Source organism: Ictalurus furcatus, chromosome 18 (assembly GCF_023375685.1).
Source record: "Ictalurus furcatus strain D&B chromosome 18, Billie_1.0, whole genome shotgun sequence".
Classification (NCBI taxonomy): domain Eukaryota; kingdom Metazoa; phylum Chordata; class Actinopteri; order Siluriformes; family Ictaluridae; genus Ictalurus; species Ictalurus furcatus.
The window spans coordinates 24,364,165-24,388,918 of NC_071272.1; the positions used below are offsets into that span (position 1 = coordinate 24,364,165).

Genomic DNA, 24,754 nt, shown 5'->3' on the forward strand with positions numbered 1-24,754 from the left:
ATATAAAGTGCCCACAATACTGTAAAATAAATATGTTTTAGCTCATATTTCAATAAAATCTTTCCAGTCTGCTGTTCTTTCCACTCACCACCATCTCTAGGTACGTCTGTGGAAATATGTTCAGCCATTTCCTAGACAGTTTTGTGACAACGTAAGAAACTGAAACATTACAAACTGGTACCTACAATGGGTATAAAAAAAAAATGTAAAAGAAACAGTTCCAAAAAATTCTGTGGTCTCCATTAAGTAATGTGCCTCTTTGCCTCAGGCATGTGTCATTAAAAAAGCAAAGCTGCAACAGTAACCTAGACATCGATTCTCTGGACACAAATCCGGCTCCCCGGGGCTGAGATAATCACACCATCATCTAGCAGAAGCCTCTCAGGCTTGCCTCAGGTAACAACCATGCAGCAAGGAATCTCTTCTTCAGAGCAGAGCAGCATGTGAAACTACAGGTGCGTCTCAGAGATTTGTGGAAAAGTTTATTTTATTCTAGGTTCGTTACACGAAAAGTGAAATATTTCAAGCCTTTTTTTTTTTTTCTTTAAATCTCGATGATCACGACTTACAGCTCACGGAAATCAAAAATCCGGCATCTCAAAATATTAGAATGAAGAATTTATTATTCAGAAATGTCGACCTGATAAAGTATGTTAATTTATGCGCTGATACTCGGACGGGGCTTTAATCCTTTTGCAGGAATGACTGCATCAGTGCGGCGAGGCATGGAGGCGATCAGCCTGTGGCACTGCTGAGGTGTTCTGGAAGTCCAGGGTGCTTTGATAGCGGTCTTCAGCTCGTCTGTATTGTCGGGTCTGGTGTCTCTCGTAGATTCTCTATGGGGTTCGGGTCAGGCGAGTCGACTAGACGATCAAGCACGGTAACACCACGGTCAGTAAACCGGTTACTAGAAGTTTTGGCACTGTGGGCAGGTGCAGAGTCCTGCTGGAAAAGGAAATCAGCATCTCCATAAAGCTCACAGCAGATGGAAGCATGAAGTTCTCTAAAATCTCCTGGTAGACGCTGCATCGACTCTCCACTTGATAAAACACAGTGGACCAACACCAGATGATCAAACATCATCAAACTTTTAGAGGCGCAACCTTTTCGATCACGGCACACTATTACATTTTATAAGCAATCGGTGCAATTCTGAAGTCATAGAGTGAGCATGGGGCAGCGTGAGTCCCGCCCCAATGGGCCTTTATTTATTAGCGCTTGTTGCAGTTCCCATTTTTGACCCCTAGGTGCAATAATAACTCTGTTGGTCTAATTGGGGAGGTGAGCACGCTGCACTACGATCACACAACATGTAGAAATGCGAGCTAATCAACGGGACATGGACTTACACCTGTCAAACAGCAGCATTTCTTTGCAACGCCTGCCTCTATGGACGAGCCGCCACGGACTAATTCACAGCGTTATCACTATCTCTCCACCATGTCCACTCATGTCCCGAGTCTCTCACTCGATTTCCTCATTCAAATGATCCTCCTACTCAGTAAATCAATGATAATGGATGAGACTCACTCCCACACTCTTTCCTCATGCATTCTTCATGACAAAGACTTTCTCGGAATTAATAAAAATCGAGTGCCCTCCTTCAGAGCTCCTCCGAACAAAGCGGCGATTTTTTGTCTGTAATGTGTGTTTGCGCAGGTTTATTTACAACAGAGCGTACTGTGAAACGCCCTGATTGTTTTGACTCGCCTGGGAACTGGCTGTTTGTTATGGAGCTCAGGATTTTGGGACGTAAAATACTGTAGCGGGAGAATGAATTTGCTGAGGTACTTGTTAGCAGCCAGGAGACAGAGGCACGCCTTTCAAAAGCATCCTCAATAGAGACAGCAGCACTGGGAAATGTCTGAGTGAGTGTAACCTTTCATGCTGCACTTGCACATTCTTCTCCGTCATGAAGCAGCGTGTTGCTGAGCCAGCGGGGAGGTGGATGGCACAGATTATCCTCAACAAAAAAGAAAAACCCTGGGGTAGGTGGAAATATGAAAAGATTTGTCTGTCAAGTTTTCTTTTCTTTTTTTTTTTGCACCACATGCTTTAGTATAATTGTATGGTTGCTAATAATAAGAACATCGCTCACTCACTTCTCTTGGCAGGACTATTATCCAGGGAAAGTAGAAGTGAGTCTGGCCAAATTAGTTCTGCCTGGCTGAGTCGCCTTTCATGAATTTAGGGCACAAATTAGCCAGAGATAGGTTCAACTCCAATAAATGATTAGGGTTAGGTACATCATGATGAGCGGTGTATTCACTAGGGCTGTAGTCGAGACCGCCATTGTCAAATCAAAGACAAGTCCAAAACCAGGAATGTACAAAGATTGAGTCAAGATCGAGTCCAAATGAAAACACGATTCACGACTGAGAGCGAAAACCATCGAATACTTTTCAATCACTCATGCCTTCTGTCGATATTTACACTGTTTTCTAGAAGCAGGAAATACTTTATGTCAGACTTTGTGTATGAGAAAAGAAAAAACAACACGAACATTATTTTTACAAACTCTCAGTGGAGACCGAGACCACGGCTGTTTCTCAATTCTAAGAACACAAAAAGAACGGACTCGCGTTCTGGTGAAGACCGGTCTTGCCAGGCGACCTTGGAAGAAGGAACTCGGAAGGACAAGAGGACACAGAACGCATCTTTGTGAGAATTGAGATGTGCTACGATCTTCCTGTTGTGTAATGGATGTCCTAGAACATTTCTAGTAGTAGGACAGGACCGTCGTCTCTTCGGTGTTCGATAAGTAATATGTTTCGGCTGGTTAATAGATTTACTGTTAAATGGCTGATTAACAACCTCAACCTCATATATATCTCAATCTAAATCATATATCAAAATCATGCTTAGTAAGGCACCGTTTAGGTCCCGCTAATAGAGAAATCCACTGATGGAAATACAAAACTATATATATATATATATTTGTATCTGTATTTGTATTCAGTTACATCCCTAATAATGACAGTGATTTACATTTAGTAACGCCCACAAAACTCCATAAAAGGCAAAGCTCACAATGAGCTGAACAACAAACTGATGACTAAACGACGTCGTGGTCTTCCGTCTTCCAATAACGCCAGCTCAGCCACTGCAGCGCATCGGCCACCATAAGCACAGACTAACTCTTCCTCCTGTTATAGAATGAATAAGTCATCAGTATGAAACCTGAAATGTGCGTGCAGTTACAATAAATAAGCTATTTAAATTCGATAAAGTACATAAAATTGCAGTAACTCTTAACCAATTATGCGATTTCTAGGCTCGAGGTTCACACTCGTGTCTCCTTAGACATCAATTTAAACAAACTCGTTGGAGATGAACATTTTTTATGAACTAACATTTGTTAATGAATACCACATTATGTGTAAAAGCTGGTGTGAGTTAATAAATTCATTCACATCCAGCTTTATAACCGAGTCCCAGTGTGTCTAAAAGCTTAAAACTTAATGATGTGAGAGAAGACAATTAATAATAGAGTCGCGCCACTGGACGTGAACAATAACTAATATCAAAAAAGAGCAATAAATGCTACAACTTAAAGTATGTGTTTATGGGTTTTTTTGTGTTGACTCGTCTAATTAGCAGTAGATTACTTGTTATAAAATGAACATATGCAAGTGCTACAGCAGCATAATGGCTGTCCTGGCTGATCCTTATTAGGGTGTGGCCTGGTGGAAAAAGACAAGGAGGCGGAGTCTGTTTTGGAGGGAAAAAAGAACGACAGACAAAAGGACCAAGAAAAGGAGGAAGGAGCTTTTTTTTTAAAAAAAAAAAAAAAAAAGGAAGAAGAAGAAGAAAAAAAAAGAACTTGGATGCACTTAAAGGCTAATAGACGATCTGTGGATCACTGGATGATCTACTGGATGATCTACTGGAGATCTACTGGATGATCTACTGGAGATCTACTGGAGGTCTACTGGAACCATATCCAGGAAGATTTATTAACTCATGTTGAAGTTCTTCTGATTAAAAGGACCGGTGAGCTTGATCCTTATTCTTCCTGAGTTGGTGGGGAATGTTTTTTTGTAAGAAGACTGATATTAAGAAGGGTAGTTGCACACTCTTTTTTTTTTGTTGTTGTTTGTGTGAGTTTGTTTGGCCTACCTCTGACTTTTAATAGAAGATTGATTATGATTCAAAAATAATAAAGCTTACAGTTTAGTGAAGATTTTCAGTTAGGCCAGATTTCGCTTGTTGCTGTTGTTTAATGTTTGCCCTTTCGGCTGTATTAAACAGAAAATCAATAAGAGCAATATTAAATTCGGCTGGTTAAAATTAAATCTTGCCCTTTAGTTTCTATAGGCTGCTTCATCATACATATTTGAAGTGTTATACTATATATATATATATATATATATATATATATATATATATATATATATATATATATATATATATATATATATATATATAAATTTAATAGAGGAGTTTAGTTTCCCACATTAAATGAAAGCTCTTCAGAGGGCAGGCTGTGGAAAAAGCAGTAAGGTTTGTTCAAAGTTGATTTGTATTAAAAAAAAAAGTCGTTTCTTTGCTGTTTGGGTCTGAATATCACGCAGCGACAGCCACAGAGGCGTGAACGGACAAATCAAGTGTGTCGGTCTTGAGCTGAAGAGTAGAAGAGGTCTCGTGGTGTGCAGATGTCGATGCCCCGACACTGTGATGAGAGCCATAACATTTAATGTGTGACATGCGAGCGCGCCTCCAAGTGCATGGAGTTTCTTAGCAACGACAGCACGGAGGACTTTCTATGAACATGATGACCAGAAGAGGTTTTATGATCCACAATATCAGGCCGCTTCCTGAATTCTAATGTTGATTTCTTGTCTTTCTTTTTCTCGTTCACTTTCCCAGCTCATTTTTCTGCTCTTACTGCGTCCTGTACTTCGTTCTGTACGAAATTTCTGTTTCCATGGAAGCATGAAAACCTCCAGATCAGTGGCTACAAAAGTTTGCTGCACTTCTAGTAATGACGATAATAATCATAACTATTTCGGGGTTTTGGGGGTTTGTTTGTTGTTGTTTTTTTCATTTCTACTCCATGTAAAGGAGTTTATGATGAAACATCTTAAAGAAACATTAATCATGAATATACGAGGATATCTACATCTTGTGAAAAGTCTACAAAACAAGATAATGACCCAAGAACTCTCATAAGGCTTTTCATTTTAATTTGAACACCCATTGAGCTCGTGTTCCTGATGTTCTCTGGGATACGGCCAACAGTTTTGGCAAAAAACTAAGCAGCATGTTATTCTGGGGATTAGGAACCGGCCCGACTCGGCCCAGATCAGTGAGATACGCTGGAGGTGAACTATTCAGAGACGAAAATATCCAGGCAGGACTTGGTAGACAGTGCAGTGCAGAACGGGAAGTCGATGTAGACGATGTAGGGGCAGAACCACTTCGTACCAACAAAGACATTGCTCCCCAGTGGAGAGCGCTCTGCTGCTTTGCCTACAGACGCTTGGATTTGGACCTAGTTTAAGCAAACATGCGTGTTTTCTCCTGTGTTCTCCCAAGCATGACCAAAATCCAGAACCTTTTGTACTGGTTTGATATTTAGATAAATGTTGAAACATGCTGAATGATCGATGTTTTCAGACACACCTTTGGAAAAAATGCTTATCATTCATACATCTAGCTTTCAATTCAATTCAGTTCAGTTTTATTTGTATAGCGCTTTTTACGATAGACATTGTCTCAAGGCAGCTTTACAGAAACATCAACACGGTGTACAGATATTAAAGGTGTGAATTTATCCCAACTGAGCGAGCCACCGAGTGGCGACGGTGGCGAGGAAAAACTCTCTAAGATGTTTTAAGAGGAAGAAACCTCGAGAGGAACCCGACTCAGAAGGAACCCGTCCTCATCTGGGGAACGACAGATAGTGTGAAAAAGTTCATTATGGATTTATATGAAGTCTGTATGGCGTTAGGAGCAGCTGTAGTCCCAGCAGTCTGGAATTAGAGAAGATTTGAGGTGAGCGAAGTGGAAACCCTTTGATCTTTAGACTTAGCCTTAAGATTGAGCTAATGTGCTGTGACTTTCTTTTCCTATTAAAGGTGCAGGCCGCTACACTGTGAATTCACTAAGGCCTAAGTAAAGGCTACGTTCTCAGATCGGATCTGCCTCTCTTGATGATTCACCTGCATCACTGCAAATGACCCGTATCTGTTTTTAACGTGAAGCAGCTGTCCTCCGAAACACTCCGCATACACACACTGATTTCTTGCCCAATTGTTTCACTGTTGCGTTGCTCGGTTTATGTAAGTCCCTGCCAGTTTTGCTTAAATTGATTCTCCAAATCTCAAGTGAATGACCATCTTCTCCAGTAGCACCAGTGTAGGGAGGGGTGAAAAATTAAACACACAAAATTTTGGGACTTTATTTATTTATTTATTTATTTATTTATTTATTTATTTATTTAAAATAATGGTTTGTTTAATAAGATCTAAAATAAGCAAGAACTAATCTCTCTAAAACAACTTGTACTTTCAAGTAGTTTAATAGTATAATTAATGATTCCTGGGGGAACTGATGGTAATTTCATGTAATGCGTTAAAACGACCAGATGAGCAGCATGCTGTGGAGGAAAATCGCTTTGTTTTTGTTGTTGTTTTTGTTCTTCTTCTCCTTCTTATAGACAGATGCAGTATGTTTACAATATACAGCTCTCATAAATCCCGAACGATTTGCTTATTTGTTTATTCGTAGATGCTAATGTAGATGTTGAAAGGAAGTATATTCCGAAAGGCGAACGTTCTAACGGCAGTAAGTAACAGTAATAGGCGTGACTGATGATGTCAAAAAAAACATTCATGATGGAGTTTATAGTTTTCACGCAAGCTAGTAAATACGACTTAAACGGGCTTTTCGTCGGCCCTCCGTGCAAAGCGTGGCAGAGCAGACACCGAATGACCCATATACTAGCATTACGCTAGCTGCAAATGCTGAATAGCAACGACTGTGTTTTATTCATAGATTACGGTCGCGGGAGCGGTTTCTCGGCAGCACATCGAATCAAAAATCTGAATGAGTTTGTACACATTTCATCACTTTCAGATGAATAATGGAGGGTGAAACTTTTTATTTCACCTTGGGTTGCAAAAAATTGCCGAGAACGCACTTGCCGCCTCCGCATCTATGATCAATTGCGTCTTGAAGCACGGAGTCAAACGCTGCAAAATTACCTGTCATGAAAAAGTGCTTTTGAAAGCCAGGTACACCGTTTGAGAGCTTTTAAATATCTTTTTCGGAGCATTATCAAGACCGTTATTAAGAGCGTGTTTCCAGCATATGGAACCAAATATACAGTAGGGATGCTGAGGGCTTTTCTGCACGATGATATCTTATCTTGTCATTTTATCTTTGCTGCTTCATTCAACATAATAAAGAAAATAACACACAACATGACACAGAAATAGATATCATCCGTCACACCATTACTGATCTCTTGCTCTCCGATGCCCATATATTTTACAGAGTTTGCTCGCATTATATTTTTGTGGAGAGAGTCGAAGAAGTAATGGTAGAAGGTGAAATTGCACACGCTTAGCAAACGTCATGTTGTGTCACCAGCTGCCACCTAATAGACCCTGTCAACAGTGATTGATTCCCCAGCCCTCATCGCCATGGCAGCCTCATTTTTATTCAACTGAACGTGTGTGTCAAGAAGGATTTTCGGAAATTGGTGCGAGAGGTAGTGATTCAACCCGGCCAGCACCAACACGCTCACCCCAAATCCATCTCCGTGATCTGATAAATAATTTCAACTTCATATCCATTCTTCTTTTTAACCCATTTAGTCTGTTTTGGTTCTTGTTCAGGATTGATGGTTTCACTGCAGAATGCAGTCTGTTTTACAGCTACACTAGATTTTCTGTTGCAGGACGACATTAATAATAAAGACGTAGCCTCAAACAAAAAGTCGAGAAGCTATCACACTTGATTGACGCTATAGGATACTATCTAGTGAATTATTATTTTTTTAAAAAAATTTTTTAGAGTAACAGGCAGTCATTGTGTTAAGTGGTTTGTTGGAGGTTAATATCATTAACCAGGGTTGCCAGGTTTCTGAAAAATGTTCAAAAATCTCAAAAAAAAAAAAAAAACACACACAAAAGACTAAAACTAGCCCAAAAAATGTAGACATTGGAAAAGGGAGGCATTTAAATTTGTCTTCTTTTTCTCAGCCATTATGTGGGGAAACAAAGTCACTGTGGTGTGCACGCATTTCAGATATTGTGTACAGATACTATCCACTCCATAATCCCCTTTTCCTTCTCCCAACCTTTACAATATATCTTACAATAGAAATGGTTCTGTACATCATAGACACACTGTCTGGACTTACACTTACACTTTTCCCTTGTTTGGAGAAATGTATTAGATTCAATTCTGATTGTTTGCTATAAAAACAGTTCTTGGCGGATGTGGATGATTTTTTAATTCATCTCAATTTGTTATAAAAATGTGACCCTGGCAACCCTGTCCGCTGCTCCTCCTCTGATGGAAATGTTTATAAAATGAGCATGGGGCAGCGCGATTCCTGTCCCATTGGGCCTCTCTCGATTTATTAGTGTGTTGCAGTTCCCATTTTTGACCACTAGGTGCAATGATAACTCTATGGCGCTAAATGGGGTAGTGAGCACGCCACACCACGATCACGAAACATTTCGAAAGGCGAGCGAATCAACAGAACATCAACTTCTATCTGTCAAACAGTGACTCTTTTAAATCGCTGGTCATTAAAAAGACGTCATTAGCATTTCAGCAGAATTTAGAATGTATAGAGTTGTAAATGAGGGGTTTATGAAGAGTAACATTTGTTGAACGTTAACACATATGCACAACCTGACACTGCGGCTGAACCACCGTGCGAAATGGACTATAACGACATCTTGTAGATTAGTGAACAGTGACACGTGACAGATGACGGAAGCTACGAAACTCCTCCTGAGATGCCCGTACTCGTTAATTCATGGATGATGGGTTGAGGCTGCTGGGTCGCTTTATCTGCACATAGACACCTGGCACCTCGAATCTTTTCATAAGGTGCCGATTACACCTCGAAACCGGTGCTCGTAGAGGTCCAGGAAACCTCGGCTGCACGGGAACAGATTCCTACTCTGAGATAGACGGGAGTTTGTGTTTTTTTATTTACAAGTACAAGCTCTATTCATCTTGATACGACAAAACACATTTCTTCAAATGCTGTTGTTTCTCCTTTTATTATAAAGCACTGTCTGTTCAGAGATTATGTATTTCTTTTATTACATGATGAATAGCATTTCAAGAGACAGCATTTCTTCTACAGCTAACTGCCACCAGGCACATCATTATGCATTGAGCTTCAAACAGTCTTTCCTTGATCTATTTTGTGCAGTTGTTTGTGTAGATGATCTTAACAGAACATCTACAGCGTCTCAGGCTGAAGATGCAGTTGCTCAGAGTTTAGCCAGAGGCGTACTAGAGCTCTTGCGTTCCGAATGACGATGCTAGATATAGACGCTGGTCTGAGATATAGAAAATGATGAATCTGTCATTGTTCAGTGTGTCACTTCTACAGGAGGCAAGACTTGGTTAAAATGGCATTTTTAATGCAAAACAATTCACGGATTACTTATTTACGTTGCTTGCAGACGTGAAAAAAACCTTGCATCCATTACGCTTCAGCCTCCAGCAATGTGGCGTTTTACCATGAATATCCAGTTAACACGTGCACAAAGCGTTTTATTCGCTTCGATCAAGGTATATTCACGCCATCACACATTTTCGCATGATTCCTAACTGGAAACACTATAAAAGAAAACATTTGTGCTGTACTGTGCAGCGCATGTCTGTAATCTAAAGAGTACATTAAACTAAACAAGTAATCTAAAGTATACTTCAGACTTGGATTAGGTTAGGGGGCATTAGCTCCCAGTAATGATGTATCAGGCACATCCCGCTGGATAAAGACCCTGGGGTAGAACCTCTGGAGAGATCATGACACACAGTTGTCTGGGAACGTCTGGGGAACCCTCAGGAGGCGCTGGAATCTGTGGCCAAGGATCGGGAAGTCTGGAAGTTCTGTAATGCTGTAAAATCTGTTCATCAAAACTCAAGTCAAAGGAACACGTGATAGAAAATGTAAAGCAGACAAAGAGAATAGACGAAAACCAAGTTGGGGACAAAGTGAAACCATAAACAACTGATTCCATTGTTCACATTATACCATAAATTATGGTATTACGAGCCTTTAGTTAGTAAGCAGTTCGTCTCTGAATCTGTTGGAAGGTGAAGATCTCGACCTCGAGAACGCTGAACTGATTCCAAGGCCAAAGCTCCTCAACTGGTTCCTCTTAATTCGGAGGAGCAGTGACTCCACTCCAAGGTTCTCTAGGATCGCTGAGCTACTCGCTCTCGTTTGCGTGACCCGTACTTTCGACCTTATTCTTTCTGTCACTACCGACAGCTTTTCACCATAGGTGAGGATAGAGACACTGATCAGTAGAGACCTGTTTGAAAATAGAAGCTTTACTCCCCAAGCCTGATTTCAATGAAACTGAGACCATGGCTAAACTGCAGCTGAAAGCCAAAAGCAGAGGAGCACAGGCATGGCACAGACAGGGCAAAATCCTCTTTAGTTTCATGGTTTGTTCTCAAGGGAAAGGGCACATTTAGTTTGACTTGACTAATCACACACTGAGGACCCAGTCCGTAATGTGAGAACCGTTATGAACTGCGCGGAAAAACTGCAATATGACACATTTCACTTCGGTTCTGAGTCACAGGATGGTGAAATACGCGACTACATCATTCCGAGTCGTCCCCATTTCCCACTGCAGAGCCGTGTGCGGTGATTTACGCAAGCGCGAGCGAGAGAGAAAGTTCAGCTAGCATAAAAGAAGTGAAGTATCTGTAAGTCAGGATGATTTATTCACCACAACATCCATTAGCATAGTAATACTTTAGGCTAACGTCTAACAGCTCCTCTACAAAATGAGATTCTGATTCAGGTGATTTCTTTTCCTGGAGTTTACAAATATTCTCCCTGCTGTTGTAAAATGATGTCATGTATAAGACCATGTGCGTTCTGCCGCAGAGGTCATTTTGCTTACGCTAATTAGCGTTCATATTTCATTTCGGAAACGAGGATTAAGCGAGGGATTTTCCACTCTACGGGATCTCAGAGTTGTAGTTCGCGCTCTGATTTCCAAGATTTAATAAGCCTTTTTTTTTTTTATATCGGCTTGTGTATTACACCACGGGTTTTCAGACGGGTTGTCACCGAAGCCGGGGACCCCTTTAACTGTGAAATAAATTTCACAGACCCTATCAGTCCAGATTGTTTATGCACACAATCAAACTATTTGAATATTAGGCTCAATATTTAAATGCGTCGTTTAAATAACGGTACTGCATTCCGACTATGTATCGGAAGCATGGAGCTTCCAACAGAAACAGAACACAGTGTATTCATGTTGATGTTATTAATAGGCCAACATGCTTTTGTGTTTTTGAGGTTTGAGTTAAATCTATTCGATTGAAGTGACCAGTCATACAGGCTCGTAATTGTAAGAACTCTAAATAAATAATTCGTTTAATAGCCTGGATAATGTAGGGTTGTAACAGAAATCACAGACCCACTGGCTGTTCTTTGAGAGCCACTTGTATCATAACGTCTGACGAATTCAGATCGCTAGGAATTCAAACCAGGCAATTATTTCTGCATGAGAAATGACCGTACTTTAAGACTTTTAAGAAGTCATTCATTATAATTACTAGCCAAATACGTGCACTTTTTTTTTTCACCTCTTTGTCTGGTTGAAACTAGAGGTGTGTCTCAGACAGGGTTCCTGTGGAGGAAGGCCAAGAGAACGGGGGCTTGAAGTTCACGGGAGAAAGAAGGAGCCATTGATATGAAAATGATTTGCTCTGTGCAGCATTTACAGCATTCATTCATTCATTCGTTCATTCATTCATTCACTCATTCATTCGTTCATTCGTTCATTCATTCACTCATTCATCGGCCTGGTCAGGTTCAATGGGGTTTATGTTACTTTATGCTACCTATGTTTATGCTACTTTCTGTTTGTTTATATTTTGGGAAATAGACTAAATTTGTTAGAAAATGTCACAGACGGATACAAACACAATTAGAATTTATATAATTACATTTTTTAGACTGATAGTACTCTTAAGTCTGTGACCCAGTGAACCAGTATCAGGATGTATTTATTGATCCAGACTTCAAAGCACTTCTGTAAGTCTCTCTGGATAACGGCGTCTGCCAAATGCTGTAAACGTGAATATAAGTCCCCCCCAGTGTTTTCGGAGGCGTAGCTGTAGCCTTTTTACTATGACTCAGTGGTTAAAGGCTCTGGGTTACTGATCAGAAGGTCATAAGTTCAAGCCCCAAGACTACCAAGCTATCACTGTTGGGCCCTTGGGCAAGGCCCTTAACCCTCAACTGCTCAGTCGTATAAATGAGATAGATGTAAGTCGCTCTGGATACGGGCGTCTGCCAAATGCCATGAATGTAATGTAATGTAATACTAACTTGTTTGCCTCAGATAAGATTAAAATGTACTTCAAACATGAAGGAAGATTAAAGAAAATATCTGAGACAGTTCTGTGACCTTGATCCGGTTTGGATCAATTCCAAAATCTAATCCGTTCATCTGCGGGGTACAGTGATGTTTCCGTATAAATCGTACAAACGTTCGACCACACTGACAACCCAAAATCATCCAGTGCTGGAGGCATTAAAAACAACAACAACAACAACAACAACAACAAAACATCATCATAAATGACAATACGGTATCAGGAGTCTTTCAGTAGACGTTCAGTATGATTACGGCTTGTGTCCAGTTGTTAACCTCAGAGACGTTAGAACTACATATACTTAGAGCAATTGTGTTCTTCATAGTAAATTTCACTCAAGCTGAGCGAAACATGCTGCTTTCTGTCCGGTCTCTGGCACTCAACAGCACACTGGAAGCCCAGAACCTGATTATTTGCTTCACTGCTGTCTCACAAGCTGCTTTATGTGCCTTTCCTTCTCGGTAGCCAGCTCAGCTAGTCGAAAGAAAATACCCAGGAGGAGAGAATAAGCAAAAAATCAATGCCGAAACTGTTGGCGTTCAAGCTCGGATTCCCAAGTCCTCCCATTCTGATGAATCTTTCTTTTCCACTGTCGCTTTGAGAAAAGAATGTAAGCAGCAAGACTGGGAAATAATTGCAGAACACTTCGCATCGCTCCCGCCGGTATGGTCGGGACAGCGGCCCTGCCTCAGTCGTGACTTTCGACTTTTAGTTTTACTTGCTGCCGCGCGCTGAGAAAACCAGCAAACGCACTACTATGAGCTGATGCCAGAGTTTCTTTATAACTTCATAAAGATGTTATTGCATTAGCATAACCATTTGCATGCTCTTTGTCGTTCCCAGCAGGATTCCTTAAGGACATAATAAACTGCTGTTATTGAGGGAATACAGTACAGTAACTTGATGTGCATTAAACTTTATCGCTTCTGTCAGTTCTATAAATTCACTGAATCACTGTAGAAATCTAATGAGATTTTTGTAAAGTCCAAAATGCACGCTAGCGCTCTAAAGAGTAAGCTAGTTCACTGCGTGAAGTATTTTACACAGCTGGCAGTATTTTACATATTATTTAATACACCAGAATGTGATTTGAGATGCTAATCGCGCTCCCTGGATAGCGTGAGCAATAACGCAAACTCAAAGTAACTTGGACTGAAAAGAGCTTAGAGAAATGAGTTATTCCCACTGCAACGCTGTAAATAAATACATTACTTCCTTCCTCCGAACGCAGAGTTCTCCATAACCTCTGGGTAAAGTTAGTTTTCAGCAGATTTCTAACTGCTCTCCCAAATGTATACTCGCTGCATAGCACCTTTCTCTCTGGAAAGCACTGAGAAAACAGAACAGAACGACTGCAAGTGTTTGATTTATCTTGTGGTTTCATGCTATTTTAAAATTAATCAATATACACGTCCTAGCCACTTTATTTATTCCTGCAATTATCCAATCAGCCAATCACACGGCGGCAGGGTTTTTTTTTTTTTTATGCGATCCGTAATATCACGCAGATAAAGGTCAAGAGCTTCGGTTAATGTTCACAATCATCAAATATCAGAAGTCTGGGGGGGGGGGGGGGGGAGTGCGCGACGGGGGTCTTGGTGATCTCAGTATTTTCAGAAACTGCTGATCTCCTGCAATTTCCTGCACAACTCTAAACACAGAATGACCAGACATGGTTCGAGCTGACAGGAAGGCTACAGTAACTCAAATAACCACTCGGTACAACCAAAAGCACCTCGACACGTCACGCTTTCAGGCAGACAGACTACAACAGCAGAAGACCACACCTGTTCCACATCTGTAAGAGCTACAGTCGGCACTGGAACCAGACAAATGAAGATTTCTCCTTTCCAGGTTTGGCGAGTGTACATTATCTCTGGAAACATAATGGAAAGTTTGTGCATTGAAACTTCTCCTCTGTCACATTACAGTGAAAATAAACAGATCTTCCATCTGCGCTACACGCACAGCCATCTGAAGGGATAACTGGCACTTCAGAAACAACTCGTATTCAGAAATCATGTGATTTCACATCTCTCCAGTCAGTCATAAAGAAAGGTAGAATAACCTCCTCAAACGTTCAGTGTCTAATTTCACAGTGTCTTTCAGAAGACAGCCTGATCTGTGGAATGTGGGGGGGAAGAGCATTGTTATGTGAAGCAGGTGATTACCCTATCCAGTGGTTTTCTGCCCAGAGGTGAATAGCTGAATGGGGAGCCATTGTACGCCTCCGCTGCATTTCAAAGCCAAAAGAGAAGGTGGCAGCTGATGGTTCCATTGCTCGGGATAATTTGTCTCATCCGTGATGCTAATGCTGCCAGATCTCTCTGTATATAGCCCCAACTTTCTATCCTGCCATTTAGAGAAATTCTCCTCACTCCTGATAATTACATGTACATGCGTCCCTGCTTCACAAGACAAATGTTTCCTTTTAACTCTTTCATGCACGATGGCCACGCTTCCGGATGGTCAAATTAAACCTTTTTTTTTTTTTTTAAGCTGTAAATTACCTCCAAATCCAGACATCCATCTTTCATACCGCTTATCCTACACAGGGTCACAGGGAACCTGGAGCCTATCCCAGGGAACTCGGGGCACAAGGTAGGGGACACCCTGGACGGGATACCAACCCCTCGCAGGGCACAATCACAATCACGCTCGCGTTCACATTCACACACTGCAGACAATTTGGAAATGCCAGTCAGCGTACAGCGCATGTTTTTGGACTGGGGGAGGAAACTAGAGTTACCCGGAAGAAACCCCCGAAGCACAGGGAGAACAGGGAGAAATACATTTCTGGAAATTCTCGGCGAAAAAGGCGTCGACTTTGAAGATGCTAAAATACTCGATTATTTTTGATTTATTTTGGATTTTTCTTTTCATCACGACAAAATTCCCATGGTTCTGTTTGTGTTCCTCCAGAGTTTTGACGACTTCATTATTATTCTAAAATGTGGAGAAAATAAATAAAACTACAGAATGAGTGTGTGTAAACTTTCGACCGGCAGTGTGTACTACATCCTAAGAAAGATTAATATTCACTGATTTTAGATGCAACCCCAACTCCAAACGTTCTTGGCAGCAGATCAAGACAAAATATAAAAAAAATATCACTGAGTATTTACCACAGCCGTTTTATTCTATTTGTATGAGCATTTTATCACAAACACTTGTTTGCAGCAAACAGAAAAAAGTGTGAAATTCGGGGGCCACGTCCTCCAGAATACACCGTGGAGAAGGAGTTGGCTCGGAGTAGCAATCAGGGGCGGCCGGGTACGGATGGGATTACAAACAGATCAAACATCTGGAAAAACGGATCTCAGTATGTGAACTTATTTCACCAAGTAATACTTGGTGTACAAACAGTATGAATATTTATTAAGGCAACTTTCTCTTGCTCTCTTTCTCCCTCCGTAGCCACATACCCAATAAAACATTCTGAGACTCATCTGCAGTTTGCTTTTTTTGAGTAAAATATTGTACGGTGATTGCATCTCTGACACTTGTGCCAGATGTGTGGTCGAGTGTAATAGGGTCAGTGTCATCGGGGAGAAGCTGGTTTTGTGGTGGTACTCGCTCCTTTCTGATGGTAGATATATCGAGCAGAACGGCACATGCAGCCGCGATCTGTGAGGCTCGCTCTGGGGACACTCTTAAGCGCCGAAGGCGGGTGAAGCGTGCCTTTAGGATGCCAAAGTTCATCTCGATCTTGACTCTGGTTTTACTGAGGGCCACGGCTTGCGGCCCTGTCTGAGGGTCAGGATAGGGGGTTAGCAAAAACCTCTGGCATGCACGACCCCTGTCTTCTACAAACAGGCCATCAAAATGTCCGTCATAGTACAGAAAAGGGAAAATTGTGTAAGTCACAATTAAAATGAAAGTGTTTTGTATTGTACCAAATTTAACTTGCCTTCCTCAAAGTGCTCACACACACACACACACACACACACACACACACACACACGCATACTCACGGAAAAATTTGTGAGTTATGCACCGAGCCAGGCTATTTGGCATCCAAGCTTGTGATCAGACATTCATGATCACAAGTCACCTGCAGATGAAATGTACAGTGGATCATTGTCATATCTGTTAACGGTGCTAATCATTTAAAGATTCATCTCACTGGAGATACAAATCATCTCACACGTATAGTAGGCCTACTTCAACATTAATAAAGGCTGTGAAAGGACTTTCTATTCACATAATCTGCCTGATGTTCTCCTAGAGCTGTGGAGATTACAGAACGTGTGCAGTCTATTGCTCCCATGACTCCAGGGAATCCTATCATAATATATATGATGTCATCCTATCAATACATCATGCCGGCAATTTTATAAAAACCCTCTTTTATAGACATGGTCGATAAATGTCTGTGGAACACAATGACCCTATTTGTGTACCCCTGCAGTGTGAGGACCACCTTGCGAATGGCTCGACAAACCGCGTATTTCCGTAGGTTCTCTGCATCACATGTTTGTACCGCTTGAAAACAAAACGCAGCGCAATACACGACATTTGTAGAAGAGTAAGGGCGTGGCTTCGACGTGCCACATTTGTCATGTGCGGCTCAAGAAGTTCGCAAAGATAGGAGATCCCATCCGTGGAAAATCGGTATCTTTCATACAAGTACTGTAAGTATCAGGGATTCTGTCTGTCCATAAAAACTCTTTCTCTGCGAAGTTCTCGTCTAACAATTTGCGCGGAGATGTCCAGAGGATTCGGAAGAAAACGTGAAGCCATTGTAACAGACACTGGGAATTAGTTACGTCACCTAGATGTGTCTTTGCTCACAGCTGATTGGTCAAATTTCATTCTGAGATCTTGAAGTCAGAACATAACCTGCTCCGGAGCAGGGTCGCCGTGGAGAGTAAGTTACTATGGCGACGAAAACCGGTAAAAGCCAAATCACTTTCATGGTACCTCAAACCCAGGGTTGGCACGAACGAAACACCTCAACCGGCTGACTTTTTAACAGTGCTTGTTTATAACACGTATAATGTTTGCTTCTTTATCCTACACATCCGTTTCATTTTTAATTAAAGTGATGTCGAAAAACTCCGACTTCATATGACACGCCATTTTAAGTTTAAAAAATAAATAAATAAATAAACGTGGAAATGTATTTTAAATAAGTTGATAAATGATGAGAATATTATGAACTGAAATGTTCTGTGCATGTATTAAAGCTAGGGACAGTTTACTCTATATCCAGTGAAGCTCTTCATTTCTGGATCTTCAAATAAGAACCATGTAGATCATATTTGGTTGGGTCTCCAAAGCCAGAGATAAGTTGTTCACAGCATGGAGCCTGATGCTGATTAATAGGTGAGTAAGTGTTTTTCCTATTAGGACTGTAGTTCTGGGAAATGGAAACACCAGAGCTTGCCAAATCAAATATTAGACAGGTTTCATCATGCACCTTTATGAATAATGACCACGCTATAACAGTAGTATAACAATAATATAACAGCACTGACCAGCATGATCAGAGATCCTGGTGAGTCAAGATGACAATAGAATAACAACAAATGAGAAGAAACATTCCAAGGAATTGAGGACTTTCCAAGAATCTAAAACCACGATCCTGATATTATCCAGAAGTCAGTACACAAGTAGGCATCATCAAAATGGCAAATCGGTCATCGGAATTAAAAGTTAGGAACGAGTCGGAACGAAACACGGATATATATATATACACGAACAGGAACGAGGCTCTGCCCTGAGACGAATACACAGGAGGGTATAAACAGACAAACTAATCAGGATCTAAATGGAGGACCGGTGAACACCATCGGGAAATAAACCAGTGTTCAGACAGGAGCAAGGCAAAACAACAATGTCGCAATAAAAGCACGAGCAGTGCATGTCGTACTGGGAAATGCGCCGTGGTGCTGCGGGGATTCGTGACATTATGTGACTGTTTAGAAAACTTTTAGCTAGAAACAGCTTGGTTTAAAAAATACAGAATGTTTGTTCTGGGTATATTATGAACTGCGGTCCGTATTTTGCGTAGTTTTACATAAAACATTTTCCAAACAGGACAAACCAACAAGAGCGTAACAGGCAATACTGGGAAGGGAAATACTCGATATTGCTTATTGTATTAACTTTAATCTCGCAACAGTTCGGCTTGGAGTTGAGAGATAAGATTTGGACTCATTTTTTTTTAAAAATAGCACGTCAAGACCACGAAACTGGTTGAAGCAGATCACCTCGTGCATGCGTGCATTCATCCTTGAACATTGTATAGGTTTGTTTGTGATGGTTTCTCGCTCATGACAGAATATTGAATCCTGAGTTGAAGTCTGAGGCTCTCAGAGATGTGAGGTTAGTCTGAGATTAATGCAACACTGATCCCTTACTTCTGTGCATCGTCGTCTTTGTTGTAGAGCGGGGGAAGGAAGTGTTAGACGCGTCAACGTTTGTTTCAGTAAATATATTTCCAATGAGGTTATTCACGTGAAATTTTCACCAGATATCAGTATTAGCGCAAGAAATCCGGAAATATAAAGAATTCACAACATTAGAGTCCGTAAATGAAAGTTATGTGTGATAAAGCGGAATGACACGGGGAAAAATGTATCGAACACGCTAACTGAAATTTATTTAATACTTAGTGGGGGAAATAAGTATTAGACACGTCAACATTTTTTACAGTAAATATATTTCCAGTGAGGCTATTCACATGAAATATTCAAGTATTAAATTAATTAATTAGTTGTTCAATACATTTTTCCCCGTGTCATTCCGCTTTATCACACATAACTTTATTGATGGACTTTAATGTTGTGAATTCTTTATATTTCCGGATTTCTTGCGCTAATACTGATGTCTGGTGAAAATTTCATGTGAATAACCTCATTGGAAACATATTTACTGAAACAAATGTTGACTCGTTCAATACATATTTCCCCCACTGCTATATTATAGTTCTTTATAAATAAGGAATGTTTTTTTTTTATGTGGGGAAAATCGCAAAAATGTTCTTTGTACTGGAATAGAGCTATTACACAGCTGTGAATAAATAAAGCGCTCGGTCCTCTTTGTATCAAAGGAGAACACATTTGCTTTAAAACATAGCATTTATATCATAAACACCTCTCTGAATAAATCCTTAGGCAACATTTTACACCCTCTTCAATCTTTAAAGAGCATCGTCCATTTATTTGAACACGTGCAAGTGCCGTGGTCTTCCGTAGACGTGGTAAGAATATAGTTTCTGTACTTATTGGTAGTAGGAACAGAGGATTTAGCCTAACACCTGCTGCAGTCTAAAAGCTGTTACGTGTTCACGATGCCTCCCGTAAAATCTTGGTTTTAAAAAGCACGTGCATCAATCACTCCAGGCACATGTCCGTGTCAACTGACATCTGTTCGAGGAGGAGGAAGTAGAAGAGAGAGAGAGAGAGAGATGTCCTAGAAGACGGATTGCAATCCAATGCTTCTTGGTTTGCGGTCGCATCTGTCAGCGCAGGACAAATAATTAAACATATGAGGAAGAGGAACGGAGTCCAAACCAACTGTTCAGGCAAAGTCTGTTTTTAAAGAACAAGAAAATAACCCAACGTCTAGCTCGTTGCTCGGGTTGCGCTAGGAGGACAATGATGATGGTGAGTTCCGGCCCATATAGTGCTGTGGAAAAGTATTTGCACCCACGTTGATTTCTTCTGTTTTTGTGTACGTCTCATACTAAATAGTTTTAGATCTTCGAACGAAATACAAGATGAAACAAAGGCGACCCGAGTAAACATACTATACAGATATTATTTATTACTTTTTTTATTGAAGCAAATAAAAAAAAATATCCAACACCTATCACCCGTGTGAAAATCTAACTGCACACTTAAACATAAAATCTGGTTGTGCCAACTTCAGCAGCAATATATATATATATATATATATATATATATATATATATATATATATATATATATATATATATATATATATAATCTGCGCGAAGGGATCAGCATGTCTTAGCCACATTAGCCATCATACACTAAATTAATGTTAGAACAGTGACAAATTGGGAAGAAAAAACAAACAACACGGACAGAGTGGCTGCTGTGCTGTGGGAGACATTTTGTTAGCGTTAGAGAGAAGCATCAATTCCGAAAAAATCAATACAGAACCATTCTGACTGATCACCTTTATCCTCTGAGGAAACATTTCTATCTTTATGGGAGTGGTCTCTTCCAGGATGACTTCACCCACATCCCATCCCATCAACAGAGCACAAGGGCTTCCTGAATGGTTTGATGGATATTAAAATGATTGCTTTGGCTTTCGCAGGCACAACACCTCGGCCCTATGGACCGGACCCGACAGAATCCGGACCGGTGTGTTAGACCGCGCTTTCAACACCGATTGAGGGGAAATATTTTGAAAGAATGGGTTTCCAGTACAGTTCCAGCTCCGTTTGCTAAGTTCTGTGTAGGATCAGAGACGTGATGGTGTCCTGGTTTAATAATCATTTTATTACAAATTTATAAATAAAATGTATTTGCAGTATATACTGTACTGCATGTAAGTACACTTATTCTGTATATTAATCTTTCCCCATGTGCTTAAATAAATCTTATCGGTGGATGAAGTTTACTGGATGGGGAGAACCCTGCAAGAACCAGAGTAAGGGAGGGGGGAGGGGGGAGTAATAAAACTGAGGAGCTGGTAGTTGATCTAATTTGGATGAAATGTAATAAAGCTTAGCTAAATCTACATTGTACATTTGGAGTAGAACTGAATGAGATTATCGGTACAGTTTGTACAAGGAAAGAAATTCTCTTCTGTTAAGCGAAGACATGCAAATGCTTGGAGCAACCACGGACGATGGAAAGGTCAAAAAATGTCAATTAAATACAGCAAACTGCGGCGAAGAAAATAAACATAATTTATGCGCAAGCTAAAGGAAGCTCTTTTGCCCTTCACACATAATTAGTGCTGAAGACTTGCAAAATGCTGCTTCTTTTCTTAATCTGATGTCTTGCTTAAATTTTTTTGCATCCCTGTGCATTTTTAGAAGACTGAAATTAAAAGTATTATTTATTGTTGGGTTTTTTTTTGTGTTTTTTTTTCAAACTACTGTAACGAGAGTATATGTAGTTCATTCACAAACAACTGAACTGTTAATGGTCGTGATAAAGCAAAGGAGCTGAAAAATTGCAACACAAGTGTAATTCTTTTCGTTTTTGGTATGGGGTTAAATCACTGGACGCTGGAAGACCAGGAAGGAAGAACACACCTTACAGTACCAAAGCAGGTCTGTCTATATTTCAGAGCAGAAACGACTGAAATTCCATCTTTTCTCCCGATCCGACGATGTTCCAGTTAACAAGCTCATGAATCACGTCCTCTTCTTAATGACACACCACAAGTAACACAAACGGAGGTTTGCAGTCACGTCTGTTTCGATATACTCGAATGGATGTTTGTCTTGGGAGCGGCGTGCCGTCTTTCCCACAGGAAACGTTCTAATGGTGTTCATTAATTATTTCTACTCGTTTAGAGGACACGGTCTTTGATCGCTTTTCATTTCGTAACTAATAAGAAGGCATCGTCGAGTAACAGTAGATGATGATTTACTGCCGATGTAAAGAGAATTGTTCTGTACAGACTAATTAATATGTACCAGGAGTACACCTAGGGTTTATACAAACAAAATTTTGGTGGATGGGAATACCTTTAGGGTAAACAGCAGAAGGCTGGAACAAGAATTTATTAATATGTCAGACCGCTTATCAAATACAGACACGTAGAAAACTGCGTTATTAATCAAAGTCTGCAAATACGGCAGATTATTTCGGCGGCCTCATCACGCTCGCACTCAGTCATGGGAAAAGACAAACAGGACTTTTGCGGCATCCTTTTGCAACAGATTGACCTGTGACCTGTGTTTACAGTGGTGGCTTATGGACGCTGTCATTAATAACAAAATGAAGTCAAGAGGCTTTCACGCTTGACGTCACACTCGGCTACAGGCTCCTGCGTACAGTCATCCAGCACACTGTCTAGCAGCTCGCTTTCACGTCTATCTTTGTTTGTTCAACTGTGTTTCATACAGCCGGAGTTCCTGAAAAGCGAATATAATTAACCAGGGTTGCCAGGTCTCTGCTAAATTTCCAGCCCAACTACAATATCAAAAACCACACAAATGGTCTGAAACCAGCCCCGAAAACTCTCGTTTTGGAAAAGAGAGGTGTACATGCATTTCCGATGTACGGACGTTATCCGCTCCTTAATCCCCCTTTCCCTCTTCCAATCTATACTATATATCTTACAGTAGAAATGGTTCTGTACATCATACACACACACACAATCTGCACTTACACTCTGCCTTTGTTTTTGGAGATTTAGTAGATTTAATTCTGATTATTTTTCTGTAAAAGATGATATTGGTGGCATCAGATTATTGTTAAATAGACCCATTTGGTGGAATAATTTCAACCCTGGCATTAACTGTCCTGTCTGCTGGTCCTCCTATACTGAAAACGTTCATAGCATGAACATGGGGCAGCGTGATTCCTACCCCAATGGGCCTCTATTGATTAACACTTATTGCAGTTCTCATTTTTGACCACTAGGTGTAATAACTTTATGGATCTGAATGGGGCAGTGATCTAGAAAGGCGACTAATGAGTGGGACATCGACTTATATCTGTCAAACAGTGACATTTAAAAAAAAAACCAAACAACCTTAGTCACTACAAAGAGGTCATTAGTGTTACAACGGAATTTAAAATGTATGGAGTTATGAATGAGAACTTTATGAAGATCAACGTTTGTTGAATGGTTCAGGTGTATATGGTGGGACGCTACGGTCGAGCCGCTACTGATTGTTTAGGATATTATGTGCTGTCACGGTGCAGCCGTTATATTTATTTGAACGGACATCATGTCAATCAGTTAAGTGCACCCTTGGATCCTGAGTTATTTCTTGATCAGCTGCATTATTACACCACAAGATCGTGGCGTTTTTATCTGTTGCTGCTCTCAGACAACATGAGTCCCAAAGTGTCAATGCAAGTAAAGCAGTCCATCGCGTGGCTGACAAATCACTCCGAGTAAATCGATTGGAACCACAGCCAAAACTTCAGCTGTGCCAAAATAAATGGTTTAATACAGTCTAAGCAAGAACGCACTGGTGAGCTTAGCGCTAGCAAACAATTCTGTCAGCAGTGGACGAGTGAAGGAAGCTTTCAATCATGATGACAAATTGTTGTATAGATCAAGTGCATTATCCTGGACGTAGATGCATAGATGTGTCAGAAGAAGCCATATCCAGATTAATTTTAAAGGGGGGCTAAAGTGACAACGAGCTCGGCTGGAAGGCTCGATAAAAACGACAAGTTTACATGATGTTTTTAACAACCTGAGATGCACTGTAACTTCTGTGCTTGCGGCTTTCTTTCTGTTCTCGTCAAAATCTCTACAGTCATTCAAGGATTCAAGGAGGTTTGTTGTCATTCCAAATCATGGGCTACATGAAAGGAACTCAACTTTATTTATACAGCACCATTAAAAACAATAATCCTTGACCCAGGTGTTGTACACTATATCAAATACCATCAACATTTGACACCGTATACGACATAAATTACGACACAGACCAAACCAGACACGGCACAAAACAGTCACAATTAAAAGACGAAGAAAAAAGATAGGTTTTTGAGTTTTGCTTTGAGGTCCCGGTAACAATAACAAAGAATAAAAACACTAAATATAAAAATTAAGCAGCGCAATAAATTTAGCGGAGCAAGAAATAGGCATTATAAATAACTTACAATACAGCAATACAATCTTTCTGATGAGTGTTATTGCATATGAAAGAGTCTCTGGTGTATAAGTGTTATTGCACATTAGAAAAGTTTTTGAATTGAACAGCTTCTGGGAAGAAGCCTGGTTCTGGTTCTGAGCCGGGTTGTTCTGGCCCTAAAGCTGCGCAGCCTTCTACCTGAGGGAAGGGAGGTAAACAGTCCATGAGCGGGGTGGAAAGAGTCTTTCAGGATACGGTCAGCCCTGTTCCTGCATCTGCAGGAACATGTAAATGTTCTCGATGGTTGGAAAACTAGAGATCCTCTGTGCAGGACCTTCCTGTCTGCAGCAGAGCAGTTTCCGTACAACACGGTGACACGTGATGTAAGGA

General features: G+C 40.6%; 1 pseudogene; it reads right to left on the bottom strand.

Annotated features, from left to right (window-relative positions):
* The window catches only part of LOC128622745 (putative nuclease HARBI1), a 24,840-nt pseudogene extending 7,488 nt beyond the window's left edge, over positions 1 to 17,352 (bottom strand).
* Between the last annotated feature and the right edge of the window lie 7,402 nt (positions 17,353 to 24,754).